Consider the following 17,626-nt stretch of genomic DNA (forward strand, 5'->3'; position numbering starts at 1 on the left):
AAAAGACAGACAACAACGAATGCTGGTGAGAACGTTTTTGGAAAAAGGGGAACCCTTGTCCCTTGTTGGTGGGAATGTAAATTTAGCACAGTCACTACAGAGAACAGCTTGGAGGGTCCTCGAAAAACTAGAAATATAACTATCATGTGATCCACAATCCCACTGCTAGCTGTATATCCAAAAGAAAGAAAACTTGTATATCAAAGAGATGTCTGCACTCCATGTTCATTGCAGCAATATTCACAATAGCCAAGACATGAAATCAACCTCAGTGTCTATCAACAGATAAATGAAGAAAACGTGTCATATATACACAATGAAATATTATTCAGAAAAAAGAATAAAATCAAGTCATCTGCAGCAGCATGGATAGAATTGAAGGACACTATGTTAAATGAAATAAGCTGGGCATGGAAAGACAAATTTAGCAGGTTCTCACTCATATATGGAAACTAAAAAAATTGATCTCATCGTGAGAGAAAGTTGAGTAACAGCTACCAGAGGCTGGGAAGGAGAGTGGAAGGGGAGGATGAAGTGGGGATGGTTAATAGGTACAAAAATACAGTTCAATAAAAGCAATATGATCTAATGTTTGATAGCACAATAGAGAGAACTCAATTTGCTTAATCATCTTGTTAAGACATCGGCAATAAATCTTTCTACTCAGTGAAATAAAATCTAAGGTGCAATTGGTAGGTTTGGATTTTATCTTTGGCCTATTAGCCTCATCTCTTCCTTGATAGTTTAAAACTTTTAATTAATCTAAAAATAGAATCAGGGTTTGAACTAGACAGTCTCTAAGTGGCTTTGAGTAATAAGTCATTTCATTGCTCTAATAGTGTTGCCATTCAGGTTTCCCACAATTATTGTGTAAATACAGGGAGGCCATATACATTTAAGCCATTCTTAAGACAGCTGATAAGCCAGGAGCATGGCCCGTACCTGTAATCACACTTTGGGGGTCAAGACAGGAGGATTACTTGAGCCCAAGAGTCCAAGACAAGCCTGGGCAACATAACAAGACTCCTTCTGTTAAAAAAAAAAAAAATGTAGTAAGATTAGTTAAGCATGCTGGTGTGTGACTATAGTTCTAGCTACATGGGAGGCTGACTTGGGAGGATGACTTGAGCCCAGGAGACTGAGGCTTCAGTGAGCCACGATCACACCCTGGCACTCCAGCTTCAGCAACAGAGCAAGAAGAAAGAAAGAAAGAAAGAAAGAGGCGGGGGGGGGAGGGAGGGAGGGAGGGAGAGAGAGAGAGAAAGAAAGAAAGAATGAATGAAAGGAAGGAAGGAAGGAAGGAAAGAAAGAAAGAGAAAGAAAAAGAAAGAAAGAAAGGAAAGAAAGAAAGAAAGAAGGAAGAGAGAGAGAAAAAGAAGAGAGGGAGGGAGGGAGGGAAGGGAGGAAGTGGAAATTCAGTAAAGTGGATTCTAAAACTCCATGCTTATTTCAACCTATATGAAGACTAAACAATGGAAATAATTATTTTAGAATATATCTGAATGTTTCTATAATTTTTTAAGATTCTTTAATTAGAAAGTCTTATAAGTTATATTTAACAAGCAAACTTGAAATATCTGTGAAAGAAAGCTTTTGTATATAGCGCGACTCTATGGGCAATGTATAATGATGAATTGACAATGACATATCATTTGAGGTTTTTTAAAATGAGTGTTGTTTATAATTTTGCTTAGATTTGAGAAAGAACCATATCATTTGGATTTTAAGGGGTGTACTAAGATGTTTTCCATTCAATTGTTCAGAGTAAAATAACCAGTTATTCATCAACTTATATCTATTTATAAGTGTATAATGTGATCACTGATTTTGTCTCTTAAAAAATGTAAATCTGTTTTTTGTCATTATACATAATGTTTAGTTACACAAAGAAACAGAATTTTTAAAGGAAAAGTAAGCAGATGATCTGCTAAATGACAGTCAAGCTAAATTGTGGCCTGAAAACAGACTTTCAAATAAATATGACTTAAATAATTGACTCAATTTGCTTAATTCTCTTGTTAAGACACAGGCAATAAATCTTTCTACTCACTTTAGTAAAATAAAATCTAAGGTACAATTGATGGGTTTGGATTTTATCTCCAGCCCATTAGTCTCATCTCTTCCTTCTTTAATAGTTTCAAACTGAAATTTCTTCATTTTCATGAGTTCACTGTTCTTCGGGAATCCGATGGGAATACCATCAAAATTTGCTTACCTAGTTCCAGTAAAGGTAAGATTGCTTTAGGGAGAATATTTCTTAGAATAGAAACTCCATTATTTCCATCTATTGTCAAGATAATCTTTTACTACAGAGACAAATTCCCAATCTAATTAATCATCACTCTGACTTTCAGTACCTAAAAATTAGAAGACTTTTGCAGTTTACTATGTATTTGCAAAACGTGAGCTAGTCATATCTAGTTGCTTCTGTGAAATTGTTTCTGCTGCCTTGTAACTAGTCTCTGTAATAAACTGTACTTGCCTCAGTCACAGGTTTGAGTCAAATAGAATACTGTAAGTCATTCATAGTCAAAATAATTTGATAATCATTTAAAATGTTGAAGTTCAATTCATAGTAAAATTAGTTTCTTACATTTCTCTTCCACCATATGCAGGTAATTTCCAAAATTTCCAAAAGGTGATTTTCCAAATTACCTTTTTCCACATAAATCAAAAATTCTGTGATGCATCTAAATTCATCCTATTGTTCAGTCCCCTTAAGGTCTTCATGTCAGGAGATGCTTTTAAACCATTATCATGCCTTAAACTTCCTTTCTCCAAGCTGAGTGCCAAATCTTTCCATTTCTTATATAACCCATGCTTCTATACACATTTTTGGTTCTTGAACACTTTCTGTGGTTTCCAATCTTTTTTTAGATGCTAAGGCAAACATTTTCTGTACTACATTTCATCTAGCATTTCTGTATGAATTGAACACAGGACATGTTCCAAGTTCCATGGCAGCCCAGGGAGATAAGCAGGTGCATAAATACCTGAATGGAACCAAAGACTTCTACTTGGCTTTCTCTCCCTCTTTTAGTGCAGCCTCCACAATTTCCCAGACATTTTACGTCTGTGAAGCAATAGCAACTGATTCTGTTCTTAGGATAGATGATGATTTGACTATTTTTCTGCCATCACTGTTTAGATAACTGCAATCTTTTAATAGAGTTTGGTTTTGTTCCCATGTACATTTGTTTGGTTTCAAGATACTGTTTCCTAATTTAGCAAAGCCATTGTGCAATCACTAATGTCATGCTCCAAAACCTCGATGGCTAACTTCAATTTAGCAATTCACATGCTTGATCTCCCTGAAAAAATACTTTTCATTAATCTTCAATCCTTATCCACCCATTAATAATTGCATTCTTCAAATAAATTGTTCTTGGAATTGTGTTGTAAGTGTGGGCCTTAAAGAGTTAGTATCTGAGGTGCTTAGAAGAGTCATTTTACATACTTAAGGCCGTAGATTATATCAGTTCTGTCTCTTGTTTTTACCAACTTGGATCGTCACCCATCATGATGGAAAGAGGACATATGAAGACAATCAGAAGAGTGAAAATAGATCAAAACAGACTGAAGCGTGGATGAAAAATAGAAACTTTGAAAAAGTGTCAAGAGCATAGAATGGACTTTCTTAGAGCCATAAATGTTTTCAGAATGTTTCAGAATGTCTATGAACTTGCCAGACACTCTGTTCAGTATGTCCCTTCCCTAACTAGCACGGTCACATCCAATTATAATACAGAACAAGTGAGGAATTCAGTTTGGCTTAATGAGAGAGAAAACAAAAAATGAGAGTGGCTGAAGCAAGAAATGATTTATTTCTCTTTCAAATTGACTATGTATAATGGCTCCACAGTCATTAGGAAACCAGGCCATTCTCAGCACTTGACAGCAGCTTTGAGGACCAAGATGGCAGCCTTGGCTCTAGAAGCAGGTCCCAGGGAGTCAGAAAGAAAGGAGAAGGGACAGAAGTGCATGCTCCCTCTCTTTCAGGAGTCTTCCTGGAAAATACTATACCACTTTCTGCTCATATCACTTTGGCTAGAATTTAATTATATGTCCATAATAGCTGTGAAATAGGTTAGGGAATTTAGTTTTTATTCTGGGAAATTATGTCTCCAGCTAGCATTTTGAAGTTCTATGATTAAAGGAACAGGAAGAATGTATATTGAGAGAAAACTATCATTATCTACCAGAGAACCAATTATTTTGTTAAATAAAGATTTGAATAATTTAATGACACATGAAATCTGACCACTTCCTATGTTCAGCCAGCTTTCCCTCAATGGACTCTGATTGATTCATTTTGCCTTAATAAGTAGTTGTAAAAAAAAAAAAAAAGATTGTAGAACAGATATTATTGAATACAAATCTACATTTGTCATATATAAGTATGTATTTATAAAATCACACTAAATGACTTAGGCAGAGCATTTTACATAGAAAAATGCAATGTCTAGTTCAGCTCATGAAAACTGATGACTTAAATTTAAGTAATATTTTGATAAACTCATGAAAATTTTTATCTCTACTTTGACTGCACGTAATCCTCACCTGGGAGCTTGTCTTCTTGCTGTTGTTTCATTATTTTTTAATAATTTCAATGCCCAGCACGCAGTGGGCATTCAGACCAATTCATCCAGAGCCTGGAAGAGGTAGAGAAGGAGAGGATAACGTAGGTCTTTGTGTCTTTTAAAAGCACCTTCCAAAGTATAGGGCCCCATTCAGCAACAGCTAAGGAAGGCTTAGAATATAAGCATTAAACCGGGCTGCACCAATGCTTTTAATTGCACTCAAGAGTAAAGTACAATTAAGAAAGTCTGTGATGTGATTGATCTCTCTGTACGTGGAACGCTTTTGCACTAAATAAAGTAAGTCACTAAGGTGAATTAATGCATTTCTGACTCTCCTTTGAAATCAGACACCTCTTTTTTTCTTCCAGGTTAATTATATAAAGCAATTGCAATGATATAATGTGTAGTGACAAAATACTTTTTAAGTACAGAAGGAGGGGAGGCTAAGGCAGAAAATGTAAGAAGATTTAGCTGAGACCCTTTAGTGTCTTCACAAAGGCTGTTTCAATCCTATCTGTGGGTACCAGGTACCAGGTGGCCAAGTATCTCTGAGCCACCCACTGCTCTGACCACTAGTCAGTCTTCTTGGTGGTTCCAACCTTCCTAGGTGAAAGGGACAGGTGTAGAAGGATAAAACCTTTCTCCTAAAAAAAAAACATGTAAGTGGAAAACCCTCTAGCCAGGCATGCAAAACCCTAGCTCCTAAATCTAGAACCACCCCTACTGACCCATATGACTTCTAATAATTCCATCTCTCTGAAGCAAGGTGTCCTATCCATGAAACACAGGCATTTGACCAGTAGTTTTAGATTTCTTTAAAGTTTCTACCCAGCAGTTATCCTACTTGGAAAGAAAATTACTTATTTAGATTTCCTGTCCAAATAATTGCATCAATCCTCCCCTGACCATAGGTTATACCAGAATAACAATGACTAGAGGGAAAATCCTCAATTTGAACCTCTCCTGGGTCCTCCTGACAATTCAGATATATTCAGTGAAGGGAATGTGGTTAGAGTGCATTCATGGTTTATGCACTTAACACAGAAAGCACCTGGCATGAGTGCCTTCTTTTGTTATGTCCAGTGAGAACTACTGCTTAAAGCTTTGGAGACTTCTAAGAGGCATTGGTCATGGGGTATATAGCTTTCCAATGGTCCAAAAAACAAACCCAACTTCAGAATGGGTTGTAGATGAGCTGAGAGGTTCCAAGGGGGTAAACCCCACAAAAATACAAACACCAAGAATCAAAAAGGAAACAGTCTAGAAAACCAGGGGACTCGTGGATATGCGGAAGGCCTGAAGTGAGTCTCAGTTGCCAGAATGAAGACCCGTGGAAGCAGTTAGGGGAATCTAACACACAGCCTCAAAGTGGAGTCAAGATACCTGAGGTTTCTCTACCTAACTACGTGTAATATGTCAAGGACTCCGAGTGAGCAATGCAACAAGGTTAACTGGAAAAACACCAAGAGCCCAGGGAAGCATGTAACAGGAACTAGAACACCAATACTGCTCAGAGGCAGGACCAGGTGAAACAAAAAGTGATTATTAGACTCAGAAGAGAATTAATATTTGCACCTTGGGCGGACTGTACACTAAATACTCCCCCTGTTTCTTACTAAAGAATCCCAGTTTTGCCCAGAGCATTGATACGTTCTGCCAGAAATACTCAGATCCACTGCCTCCCTTGCAGGAGTGAGGGTGGGGTGAGGGAGAGCAGGGTCCTGAGATAGTTCTGGACCAGGAGGACAGAAACTCCTGAAGATGCCATCCTCCTCCAAAACGCCTCTGTAGGAGGCTGCTGGCCCCTTCCTCATGCCTGCCTGGAGTGTGGACATGAAGAGAGAGCTGAAACCTCCTTCTTGCAGCCATGAAGTGGTAAAGAAGACAAAAGCTATAAGATCAGGATGAGGGAACAGAACAACAGGAGGAGAGTGGGATACAGGGATGTCACAGAACCACTAGACCATGCCATACTTCGTGCTTTAAGGGAAATGAACCACTATTTGACTAAGTCAACTTGCATGCAAACTGTAATATTGAATAAGCCAAGTCACTCGTTAATGACAGTATAATAACACCTCATGACTCCACAATGCTGAGGAATTGGAAAGCCTGGAAAACCCGTACAAGAGAACAGTTTCTGTTCATCCAAGGTCCATTCACAGGAGCCAACCACAGATGCCTACCTGCTTAGAACCTCAGCATGTCTACGACCCATTCTGAAGTCGGTTTTGTTTTCTATGCCTCTTCATAATAACATAATCTCTCTTGAGACTACACAAAATTAAACATCTTTAAGGAGCCAGATGAGCTCAGAACTTTAAGACAAATGTGGCAAAATGCTTAGCAAATCCTTACTGAGCAGAGACGCGTTCATCATTTTCATAAACAATGGAGAAAAGATAGAAAGGGACTAAAATTAGAACCATGCCAGAGCCCTGACATTTTAGATGATATTAAACCTACAAACTGGCACTTACAAATGACAAGGAACACACAGGAGACAAACACATGTGCCTTGTGTCACTGATTAAAGTTTGAAAGGAAGCATTAAGACTCAGCCATTACAGATAATGCCTGAAGAATTTCAGACTAGTTGGAGAGAGACAAATAGAAAAATACTATTTTTTTTTCAACCCATGAAGAGGTATTGAGGCCAAAACACCTGGCTGCTGGAATCAATAAATTTCCTCTGGGCTATGTTGTATCTACTGCCTTCAGTGGAGAGCATTTAACTTCAGTATGGACTGGCCAGAGTGGATCCATGGTGGGCTAAGCCAGGTGAGGTCCGGCAAAGACACTGCAAGCAACGTCAGGCTGCTGTGTGGACACAGGGAAAGTACAAAAAAAAAAAATCCCCTTAGCCCAAGAGTTATTTTTACTGAGATAACCCAGACATTCACCGGAGCTTCAGTACAGAGAAGCTGCCAGCAAAGCTTTCAGATGCAATTCACTCAGGAGGGCACTTAAGGAATCTTTCCCTTTCCATCCCAGGAGAGCATCTTTCAGCCCTGTAGACTCATGGTGTTCTGACCCTGATCAAGAACGACACCAAGCCTGTCCCCGCAGCTGAGTACTGCCTCACCACTGCTGATTCAGAGCAGACCAGCAAAGCCAGCATGGGATTGGAGAGCCCACGCCCAAGTGGGGAGCACCTCCCAGGACAACATCATCAACCTCCAACTCACCAAATAGACAAATGAAGCCAAGCTGCATGTGCACAGGCGGTTATCAAAGTGTGGGGGTGAAACCAGGTTTGAAAGATTTTTTTTTTTTTGAGACGAATTTTCTCGCTCTTGCTTCCCCAGGCTGGAGTGCAATGGCACAATCTTGGCTCACTGCAATCTCCACCTCCTGGATTCAAGCAATTCTCCTGCCTCAGCCTCTCAAGTAGCGGAATTACACTCACCCATCACCACGCCCAGCTAATTTTGTATTGTTAATAGAGACAGGGTTTCACCATGTCGATCAGGCTGGTCTCGAACTCCTGACCTCAGGCGATCCACTCGCCTCGGCCTCCTAAAGTGCTGGAATTACAGTCATGAGCTACCGCTCCTGGCTGAAGATGCGTTTTCTAAATCTGCTAAGAACTTGTCTCTTGTCAGAAATTATGTCAGGAAGCTTCTGTTTTAACAACAACAACAAGAAAAAATGAAAAGCAGAAAAGCACTCTAGAGAAAAAAATGTGAATTTTCATTGTGACTGCACTGAGTAGTTTTTTAAAATCCTAGCATCATGCTATTCTTTGGAAAGAGGGGAAGCATGTTGAAAAAGTGAGACAGACTTTAATTGGAACTCCAGCTTTCCTTAAAACTATGTGTGTGGCCTTAATACATTCACCAATATTGTAGAAACTCCATCTCTGTGACAGAGCAAGACCCTATCTCACACACACACACACACACACACGCACACGCACACACACACACACGCACACGCACACACAAAGCATCATGACAGCTGCCTAGGGAATCAGGGAAGATTAAATGCGACGACACCTGCAAAGTGCCTGGCAATTTGGTCGTTATGATTAGTAGTAGTAGTTGCAGTGTAGTTATCTCTGGCAATTTTTAAAATGTGACTCATACTTCCTTCAGAAGGAAAATGTAGATTCAAGATTAAATTATCACAAAAAATGGTTTAGACCATTTAAAGACGATTTCTGATCCTTTATCTGAGAATTACAAAACACGATGACATAGAAAGATTTTGGCTCACTCCAAGCAGCACGCTGGCTGGTAAAGATGAAAGTCTGTTAGATCAGAGGAGTACACTGCACTTCGCTCCAGAGAAGCAAACTTCACCTTCAACAGAGCACCAAAGAGTAGATTTCCCCAGACCCTGTGTCACCTGGGGCTGCAGTAATGGAGGGTAAGCTAGGGAGGGTAAGACAAATCCAGGATGTGCTGCAGTCAGGCTGGAGGGTGGAGAAGAAATTGTTTACCTGGCACACCTGGGTCCTGAATGCCACAGGATCTCAGAACAATAATGAGTGTTTGCTGAGCAAAGGTCTAGAGCAGGCATCCCCAAACTATGGCCCGCGGGCCGCATGCGACCCCCTGAAGCCATTTATCCGGTCCCCCGCCGCACTTCAGGAAGGGGCACCTCTTTCATTGGTGGTCAGTGAGAGGAGCACAGTATGTGGCGGCCCTCCAACGGTCTGAGGGACAGTGAACTGGCCCCCTGTGTAAAAAGTTTGGGGATGCCTGGTCTAGAGAGCCAAGAGACCAGGAGAAAAGCTACGAAGTCATCCTAAGAACAGCTTTCATTATGAAGCCCCTACCCTGTAACCACTCAAGTTAGATTCATTATCTTATTTAACTCTCACAAGAACATTGGGAGGTAAGCCAGTTATCCCCAACCATATGAGCGAACAGATGTTTAAAGAAGTTCAGCCACTTAGGTCATTTGAGTGTCTTCCTAGTAAAGATGAATCTTTCTTGCCATGAGAGTTTTCTACTCTGTTCAGCTTCACAAGGAACCTGCCACCTACAGTCGGGTCGCTGGCTAGTCACACCATCTTCCATTCTCCAAACATTTCTGATTCCAAATTCCCAAACATAATCTGCTTGCGTCCTGTCTTGTTCATTCATGACAAAGACATCTGATTATCAAATTAGAGAATTTGATAAACATGGTTATACTAAGGTAAGCAAAGGTGGTATTTTTTATCTTTTTATCTCCTGCTGTTGATAAAATCTTAAGTCAGAGGTTCTCAAAGAGTGTTGTGTAGCAATGCTGGAGTTCCCAAGAATTTTCTTTCAGTGTTCCCTAAGCTAACACTATTTTTACAACAATGTGAAAATATTGCTTACTTTTTTTACTGTTTATTGTTTTCCTTGAAATAACCGGCTAGTTTTGTTCATCTTTAAGAAAATTATCTACCAGATACTCAAGTCTGAAACTATAGTTTGTCCTTCCACCATTCTTTCAAGTAAAAATATTATTTCACAAAAAAAAAGAAAAAAAGAAAAAAAAATGGTAGTTCAGCTTGCAGCCCAGCCTACTTCTCCAGCCTGGTTCTCCTTAGTCTTGTTTACTCTCCCTTATAAAAGAAAAGCCTTTTTCTGGCTGATCTCTGAAACACGTGCAGACATCATAGTTACGGAATTCTCCCTAATGCAATAGCCCTTTATCCCTCTTGCAATCATTCTTTCTCATATAGCACCTCCCCGTCTAGGTCCAGATTTGCTTTTTACCTGGCACCACTGAGTTTGTGTAATTTGTTATAGCAGCAGCAGGAAGCTGATACATCACCTAAAAGCAGCGGACTTCCCAAGGCTTCTTGGGAGAATGAACAAAGCAGGGGCAGGAGATGACAGCATTAATTCCCATTCATGTAGCTCCTATCAAATGACTGGCATCCATTCCATTTGCACTCATACCAAAGATGGTGAAGATCTGAGATTGAAGGTGGTTTACCAAGACGAAGATCTTTGATCTGTCTATGATCCCTCGATCCAACCCTCCAGGTGGCATAGTTGGGAGTCTCAAAAAACTATCCTTCAATTCTGTAGTGGCCCAGAGCCCCCACACTGTCACTACCCAGAGGACCTCCTTGATGGCCCATAATAGGAATGCACCTTGGCCTCTCAGGATATTCATTTACAAGTCTGCATGTGGGAACTCATTCCATCTTATAAATAAAAGTAAAACTTAGAGAATAAATACAAATCATGCCATTTTCTGGGATGAAAAATGAAAAAGGAATCTTCTGTGTTAAACACTGTGAACCCCTTAAGGAGCATCTTATGACACGTAGCCTTTGCAAGGACGTTCTTTTAATAGGCATGACCTTGTTTTCCTGTTTGTGCTATTTTGAGTACTAAGAGGTGCATTGCAAGCTAGGCTGATAGCTGACATGTTGAAGTTGCAAAATGAAACCCTTCACTTAAGAAAGACATCTTTATCTCTTAAAAGTCATGCTGATGAACCAGATGTTTGAGTGATGTTGCTACTATTTTAGTATCTTCAGTTGTCATTTTTTACTTGAAGGTTTTAAAAATGAAGAAGCAAGAGGGCTCACTAAGCTTCCTTTGCAGCAGGCAGAGCCTCGTCAGTGAGTCAGTCCCATACACACAATCACGAACATGCTCACACGCGTCTCTCAGGCCATACTGCTGCAACACAGACTGCTTCTCACCCTCTCTATCTCAATCCCCAGGTTGCACGTTTTACCTACCCAGAACACTCACTACCGTGTGAGGAATGATTGCGGTACCAAAGGCAACTCACACACATCCTTAGCTATCTCCAACTTTTCCACACAGTAGGTAGAATTTGAGATTTCTGGCTTATCATTCTATAAAATGTAGAGCAGACAATTAATTTAGAATATCTCTTAAAATAGAAAGGTTTTCAACAGGAAGACCTAACATCGGCTGCACTCCTGGCCTCGTTTTATTACTATTCCATTTCTCACCTGAAGTCCAGCAACCTAGTTTGCATTTCTCCTGCAGTTTGACATCTTCAGGATGCCTTTCTCAACTGAGTGGCCTGTGGCAGGGCCTATGGCCCTTCTCCAGGAAGTACATGGGACAGCACACGTGCTGTTTTCAACGAGCCACCTGACAAAACTACGACTTGCCCCCATGTGAGGGGCAGAGGTTGGAGAGGGGAGTTAGAAGAGGCAAAAGAGAAAAAAGAAAAGCAGAATGAACTCTGTACATGCATGGACAATCTCCCACTCTCTGGCCCATCTTTGATTCCAGATATGCAAAAGATTCCTAACCTGCAATCCCCGAGTGAGTTTTGAAAGAAAGATGGTTTCCTGTCATTAGATGCAATATTGTGGGGTTGGGGGAAATGTTTTTATGAGATTCACAATAAAAGGTTAAAACCCATCTTAGTAAAGTTTACAATTCAATTAAGCAATATCTTCTTTAAACTCTCCAGCACAGCTCAAACTATTAAAAATAATCCCTCCCATATCTGGATTTAAATCTGGTTGTAAGCAGAGGGAAGTTTCTATTTCTACTTTCTGTTTCCAAGGGGAAAAAATACTAAAGGAAAAAACAAAGAAGAGGAGAAGAAAACAAACACTGAAGTGTAGTGAAGATGAAATAAGGAGTTGCTAGAGCAGTAGAATTTGAGAGCTAGAAAGATCACTTTTTCCAACATGCTCTTTTAATGTTCGCCATTTATCAAAGATTATGAGGCCAAAGTGTTGCCTGGTTTCTTGCATCTCACCCCCAGCAGCAAGACAATGTCCAGGGCAAGTGGGAGAGGCAGTGATGAGTCAGTAGGCAAAGGCCTTGCCTGTGGGGCCCGCACAGACTTGTAACAGAAGATAATCCCCTCTAAGTTTACCTTCAAAGACATTATTGGCTGAGCATGGTAGCTCACACCTGTAATTCCAGCACTTTGGGAGGCCAAGGTGGGAGGCCCACTTGAGCCCAGGAATTCAAGACTAGCTTGGGCAACCTAGCAAGACCCCAGCTCTATAAAAAGAAATAAATAAAAAGTAAAAATGCTGCGAGTGCACAAAAGCATGCAGCAGCCACGGGATGAACGTCGAACAAAGTCAAGTAAAGATGTTTAGATTTGTATTTAGTGCTGTTTATTTGGTTTGACCCTTTTTCTTTCCACCTACCACTAAGCCCTGGGAATTAAGAGAATTGAGTTCAAAAAGCAAATCTGCATTTTGACTAATATTAATTGAGGTGTTTCCTGCACTTCTGCACTGACATGGTTTGGCAGCATCCTTACCCAAAATCCCATCTGGAATTACAATCCCCATAAGTCCCATTATCCCCGCCTGTCAAGGGAGAGACCAAGTGGAGGTAACTGAATCACGAGGTGGTGTTTCCCCCATGATTCAATTCTCTCATGCTGTTCTCATGGTAGTGAGTGAGTTCTCGTGAGACCTGATGGGTTTACAAGCGTTCGGTAGTTCTTCCTGCGTGTGTTCTCCCTCCTGCCACCTTGTGAAGAAGGTGCCTTGCTTGCCCTTTGCCTTCCACCATGATTGTAAGTTTCCTGAGGCCTCCCCAGCCATGCTGAACTGCGAGTCAGTTAAACCTCTTTCCTTTATAAATTACTCAGCCTCAGGGATGTGCTTATAACAGTGCGAGAACGGACTAATACATGCACCCTCTGTGTACATATTATTATTTAAAAGGGTGTTCCTAGAGGGCATTAGGTGACCTTGTTGGACAAGCTGTGGTGTCAGGACTATGGCCTATGGTCTATGATTGTCATACCATGAGCCACACATGCACTCACAGTCTCCAGCATTCCTCTTCAATGTCTTTTCTTGCTCAGTTCACAAGGAACATTGCCAAGGCAAGCATCCAAGGCTCCTGGGCTGTGGACGCCCACCGCCCTGCCTTTGGCCCTGCTCCTGTCTCTCTAAAACACGCTTGCTTCCTTGTCTATGCTCTCAGAGAACGCCTGCTCAGAGTTCTTTCTCCCTGACACCACCACTGGCAGAAATGATCCCCCTCTTCCTCACATCCCCACCAGGCACAGGAGACACTGAAAGTGAGGACCATGTCCTGTTGTCTCTGTAGACCCAGCAACTAGCAGAGGTTCTGGCAAAAAGAAGAAAGTCTCCACTTAATGGTTGAACTAAAGCTTTCCTGGGCTCAGAATGTACTTATCTGACAAGTGTCTGTTGATCACTACTGAGTACCAGGTCTGTGCTATGAGGAAGGAATATAAAGATAAATAAGTCCAAGTTTATGTTTACAAAGAGCTCTTAGTCTAATGAAAATGAATGCAAATCTGTCAACCTCTAAGGGAGAAAACAACTCCAAGTTTATTCCCTTCTGATAACAGGACAGAGGCATCGTATTCATTGGTCCAGAGTTCCACCACCATTTGCAGAGAAACTCACCTGACTGGACATCATATCCATGGTTAATGAAGTCTTAATAACCTGATATGTTTAAAGCTGAATTCAAGTTAACAGAGGCCTGAAGATAGGGTTGATTGGGGGAAGTACGAGAGAGAGAAAGAAAATTAAATCTGAAAAAGAGAGAAATAAAAATGATAATCAAATTTTATAGTAGGTGATTTTGTTCTATTTCTCTGTCTCAAAGTGAAGCCAAAAGTAGAATTTTCTTTTATTCTTTAGAAAATCCACAACTGGCCCAGGAGGCTAGGCATGTACTCAGTTCCCACCTCAAGGCTTCATTTATAGCATTCTCCTATTTTTAAAAATGGATTTCTGTAAAATGTTTCATAATGTGGATTGGTTTCTTTGGGGTCTGCCTCTGCACTATAGCTGCATAAAAAAAGACATTAATAACTTCTCCGTTAATGGGTTTTTCAGAGTCTCCAAAGACTCACCTTGTACATTATAACTTCCTCTCACTTAGCCCCCTGGCTATATCTTGATTGCCCTTGTAAGACATCTTCAGGACATATTGCTTAAGTTAAAGATTGTCCTTTTAAGAAATAACTTCTCATACTCTGCACAACGTACACTCAGGAAACAGCAGCGCTTAAGTGCCGTCATTTCATGTGTCATTTTACCTTCATCCTGTGAAACACTCAGCTCTGAGAGGGGCTGACTCTGCCTAGTAAATGAAGAATTTCAAAGACAGAGGCATCTGAGGCTCTATTCAAGACATAAGAGGTGACTTTGAACTGGTTATTTCGTATTTTTGTCCTTTGCCAGGACACTCTGGTCAACTTACCCAATCTTCTCTTTTACAGGGTGAGATGGAGTTCCCAGAAAATTATTGTTACATGTTGAAATCTATAGAAGAGGGAAGAAAAGATTCCATAAAATCATAATTTGCTAAGTGTATGTGTATGTGTGTATATGTGAAATATATGAGTATCTTTTCTATCATCCAGATATGCTGATATTAAAGGCACAGTCTTGCAATGGGTCTCAAATTTTGCTATGTGAGTTCTATGACATCATAGAATGGAAATCACTGGAGGGTAGGAACTGTGACGGCCTCGCGTTTGTCACTGCTTCTAGTCTTGCAATGTTAGCCTTTTCTGGTCCTGAAAGAAATCAAGCTTGCATCTCCCTGACTATCTGCCACTGGAGCTAGAAACTGATGCCAGCCGCTTTAGCTTGGCAAGTAAAACCTGAATTCAGAAGTGACAAGCAAAGGTCCCAAGAAAGACTCTTCTTGCTAAAGTAGTTCTTTGCTTTTTATGAATTACAGACAGTGTTGAGAATGTTTTTTAAATGTACATAGGTTCAAACACATGCAAGTTTGCATGCTATTTTTGGAGGGTCACAGGCCCTAACAGCTCACTTCAGCATCTCTACCTTGAAAACACTTTAAAAAGCAGCCTGCCTTCTCAGCTCGTATTCCCCAGGTTGGCAGCCCCTTGCTTTATTTTGGTCCCTGCCGTCTTCGTGCTACTCAGAGGGCACTTGTTAAGCAAGCTGCCTCCAAAATCATCAGGTAACTGCAGTGATAGTCGTGTGCCTCACCATGTTGCCATTAAAGAAATGACAGTCTGGTTAACAAAGCAGCACTGGTTTTTGACAGATGACAAAGCATTCGTGGCACTGAGATCAGTTTCAAAACAAATGGCTGTCTCAGGCTACTCACCACTCTGTCATGAGACTGTCAGACGCCGCCTGCGCGTGGTTCACATCCGAGGAAGCTTGGCCAATGGCACTCACAAGAGATGACATCTCTCAACAGCTTCAGTCTCTGCAGGCCTCCAAGTACGGCAACAAACATCCGAACACAAAGTGTGATAGCAGAGACATCCCAGCGTGCCAGCTGCAAATTAACGGCAGACAATGAAAAGTTGGTTCAAAATTTGGCTTCATGGTTTTCATTCAGTGCAGCGTGATGAGTGAAAGCAGATTTTTGTCTCCAACAGACCTCATTTGCCACTCACTTGCCCTTTCAAACCACCCTTTTACTCAGTGTCCCTTTATAGAAAATGGGGATAACTGAAAAAAGGTAATTTTCAAGGTTACTGTGAATGGTAAATATAGTGGTAATTAGTGCAGGTAAAAAGCTTTGCACAGCGCCTGTCAAGTATTAAAGTATTCAAGAAACTCAGGAATGAAGCAGCAAATGCAAGTTAGTTCTAACATATAAAAGGAAATTATCTAAGTACTATCTGAAAACTACATAGTGAAGTCAGTCGGTTTGGGCTTCCATAACAAAATACCATAGATGGAAGGGATTAGACAACAGAAATTGATGTCTTGAGGTCCTGGAGGCTGGAAGCCAAAGCTCAAAGTGAGAATAAAGATCAAGTGCAGGTGGAATCTGTTCTTGGTGAGCATCCCCTTCCTGGCATGCAAATGGCTGCCTTCTCACTATGTCTTCATGCAGCAGATGTGTGTGAGGGAGAAAGAGGCAGACCTGACACTTTCTGGGGTCTCTTCTTGTAAGCACACTAATCCTATCAGATCAGGGCCACATCCTTATGACCTCGTGTAACCTTCATTCCCTTCTAAAGTTCTTATCTTTAAATATGGTCACATTAGTGATTAGGAATTAGTGTAACTTAGGAACATAAGGGGAATACAGTTCAATTCACTGCAAATGGTGTTAGATTTTAGGTATCTCGAGAAATTTGGAAAATGAGACCAAACTTAAATAACATCTCTAATTTATGAATTTTATAAATCTTCCACTGTGAATATTAAAATTCTGAATTGAGAAAGTCCATATAAAATATATTTCTCTCTCTCTGGGTTGAGGGAGAGCCACACCAAGTCCAGAAATTCTCCACCATTTGACCCATTTTGTGAGTCTATTTGTACAATTTGAGGGTTGGGCTACGGACCCAGAAGTATGACCCCAGAGACACTCCAGCAACTGTGCCAGGGAGTGAGGGCAAGAAAGGGAGCGAAGGCAGCCTGCCACTGCCACTTGCTCCATACGGTCGTTGACACTGAGGGATTCTGGGAGCCAAAGAGAGTATTTTAAAGTTCACAGCACACAAAGAGTATGGAAGAAGACAGGGATATTTTCTGCGTTGGGAAAGACATACCTAGTTTTCTGCTAAATCTACACAGTTTTTCTTTTTCTTCTAACTCTAGACGAACTAAAACGTGAGGGGAAAAGCTCCCCTGCATTTTCGTAGCTGGCTGGCTGTGCTTATGCTGGACTTTTGGCTTGAATACTGTTCCTGCCTTCCCTCATCAGCAAAATAATTAAGTTTCAGGGCAATAACACATCCTCCTCATAATTTCTCATAAGTCCCTTAGTCCATCAGCATCCTCTCTCTCTCACCCCATATCCCAATGCACTTTCTCCTTGCTACTCTGTGACCTCTTAGCAAGTTCTTCACCTCTCCACTACTAGGTTTTCTTGCCTGCAAGATGGATATAATATTGATATATCTCTTATGGATTTGTAGTAATTAATGAAACAACAAATGTGAAACGTTTAATACTCTGCATGACACATTATAGCCACTTAATACATCTTAACCGATTGCTATTATTATAATAAATTGTTTGTAACATGTGTTTCAGAGATCTTGAACAACTTTCCAGGTCTTATTGCTTCCATTAACTATATAATATTTATGGGATTGTGTAAAAATAGATAAAGACACTTAAAGGTATATATGATATGTTCATTTTTAAAAGTTGGATCGAA

General features: G+C 40.6%; 1 protein-coding gene across 3 annotated transcripts in view; it reads right to left on the bottom strand.

The window, feature by feature from the left end:
• Positions 1-1,588: 1,588 nt before the first annotated feature.
• Positions 1,589-17,626, bottom strand: part of LOC101038956 (putative methyltransferase-like protein 21E) — a 230,132-nt gene continuing 214,094 nt past the window's right edge. For all 3 annotated transcript variants that reach the window (XM_074387463.1, XM_074387462.1, XM_074387461.1), the window contains 3 exons: positions 15,605-15,781; positions 14,723-14,784; positions 1,589-14,048 (listed from right to left, as the gene is read on the bottom strand). The gene's annotated coding sequence lies outside the window, so the exon portion shown is untranslated. The remainder of the gene's footprint in view (positions 14,049-14,722; positions 14,785-15,604; positions 15,782-17,626) is intronic.

The sequence above is a fragment of the Saimiri boliviensis genome, chromosome 16 (genome assembly GCF_048565385.1).
Source record: "Saimiri boliviensis isolate mSaiBol1 chromosome 16, mSaiBol1.pri, whole genome shotgun sequence".
Lineage (NCBI taxonomy): Eukaryota > Metazoa > Chordata > Mammalia > Primates > Cebidae > Saimiri > Saimiri boliviensis.